This window comes from Styela clava, chromosome 3, assembly GCF_964204865.1.
Source record: "Styela clava chromosome 3, kaStyClav1.hap1.2, whole genome shotgun sequence".
Lineage (NCBI taxonomy): Eukaryota > Metazoa > Chordata > Ascidiacea > Stolidobranchia > Styelidae > Styela > Styela clava.
The window spans coordinates 7423292-7425819 of NC_135252.1; positions in this window are offsets into that span (position 1 = coordinate 7423292).

Consider the following 2528-nt stretch of genomic DNA (forward strand, 5'->3'; position numbering starts at 1 on the left):
GTAACGAATGTTTCCTCGACTTTTGATCTCTTGAATTCTTCCTCTTGAATCTACACTCTACCATTGCAAAATTATTGGTTCTAATTTCAAGAATTAGGACTTAGTTATTTGATTAGGACGTATATTTACCAAAACACAACTAAAAACTAACAAACAACACGCAAAAATTGCCAAAACGAGATAATATCCACAACCACGAAAGACTGTCTGAATGGAAAAAGTATCTGAGCGCTTCTGAAACGTTTATTGTTACTTCATTTTTGCAATTATGCTGATTGGCCAATGTTACGACAGTAAATAAGGAAGTGTATACTCGGGGAAACATTCATATTTATAATCAGTGATTTATAAAGTTGTTATACATAAATACGCTACACAGACGCAATGCTCATTTTTATGGAAAATTTAAATTGTTTCGCGATCCAGAGCGGGGGGTCTTGGCGGGCCGCACATATTTTTTCAAGAAAGTTAAAAACTGAACGGGTGACTGATGAACCACATTATTCATACAGATTAGAAATTCAAATTTCGGACTTTAATAGCGAGCGAACACTGCGACAACTCGTTGACTCAAGTCGTCTTATTATACAAAATATTTACAAATAATATTTAATGCGACACTAGGTGACCCACTAGATAAAATCAAAATTTTCTAAATGTCTATCACTAATCCTAGTTCTTCGCAAGGAAAATTTTATTTTGGTTAAGTAATTGAAAACAAAAGCGATTTTTTTTCATAAAGATTGGAAAACGAATTATTAATGAAGAACAAGAATAACATAACAACGATCCGTAGGTTTAAGTGAGCACTGTGGGCCGGATTATTTTACTCCGTGCGGCGGATATGGCCCGCAGGCGTCCGACCTCTAACCTAAAGTCCTCATACTTTGGTTTCCCACAATGCTTCTTGTGTTTTTACGGTAGTATTGTGGGCACCGATTACTGTTTTCAACCTTTTTCAATGTCGCAATAGCAGTAGTTAATAAAAAAAAAATCTTTTCATGTTCGAAACAGAACTCATGGTTACGCTTACTCTAAATTGCAGTTTGTCCCTAAAAACAGGATTCCTAAAAACTAGCAGCAACTATTGTGTGTGTCACAGTTTGCCTGGAAATACCGCAAACCCCATTGTTGGCAGAAAAAGTTCGTCCATCGTTTCCACGCAAGATTTGTACGCAAAACAAGTATTGGTCATCCACGTTTCTAAGACCAAATAAGCACGCGACTCAAAAATAAGCACTTTACTTAGAAATAAGCACATCGTTACTTTATAAGACGCGGGCTAGAAAATAAGCAAAAATCTTAGAAATAAGCACGGTATGGCATCGTTGCTCGCCTTTGAGTTGACTAATATACTACACTACGGCAACCATGGAATACTTTTTTAACCGTCTACTAGCAAGGAATGGATTATCGCAATGTTTCGTTGTTAAGGGAGAGTTTGCAGTTATGAAGCCAATTATATTTGATACTTTCATATCGAATTCGGTCTATGCATAAATGTATCAGTGATTTCTAGATGCAGTGATGAGACAAATATCGACCGACACAGTAAAATGATCAAACTTTCATTGGAGGGTTTAAATATGGGGTCGGCAAACCACATTCGGATTCGGCCCGCGACGCTTCACTGAATTATATTAACAAAACAGCTTTATTGACGAATATATTCTTTACGTGTCAAAATTTGTTTTGAGAAACTAAATTATACTATAACCTAACAAGTATATAATTCACATTCACTCGTTTATTGAGCCTATAATTGATTATAATTAGAGAAATGGCAACAGAACGTAAAAAAGTTGATGCTGAGCGCATATGGTTTAATGACGCTGAAAATATTCAAATAACCAATCTTCGCGCACTGCTTGAAATTTCTGGGAGAAAAAATGTGATTTATTGGTCATTCCTTTGGTTTTTAACTTTCTAAAATACGTGCGGCCCGCCAATGACTTGCAACCTTTATTTTGGCCCGCGAACGACAGAAGATTGCCGACCTTTGATTTAGACTTTAGAGCCAGTGAAGTTATACAGTCATTCCAACTCAAATCCTCGACCCACTGCCCTATCTCCCTCCATTTTCCTATCCTCGATCCGCTGCCCTGTCTCCCTCGCCTCGGCCAACTGCTCCACCTCCCTCAACCTTCCTATCCTCGACGCACCGCCCAATCTTCCTTAACCTTCTTATCCTCGACCCACTTTCCTATTTCCCCAACCTTCCTATCCCCTCCGACTTTTTTATCCTCGACTCATTGGCCTATCTCCCTCAACTTTTCTACCCTCAATCCCCTGCACTATCTGCCTCAAACTTCCCACCCTCAACTTACTTATCTTTGACCCACGACGCTGTACCACTGAGTACCTAACCTAACGGCGCTAAAATTACGACTCGACCGTCAAAATGAACTTTACCACCTTGCGACCAACTCCCATGTGTTATACTGGTCGAGTATGCCAATGAGATGATTCAATCGTACGTCGACAAAACATGATTGACGGCATTCGTAAATGTAGGCTGGAATCTCAAT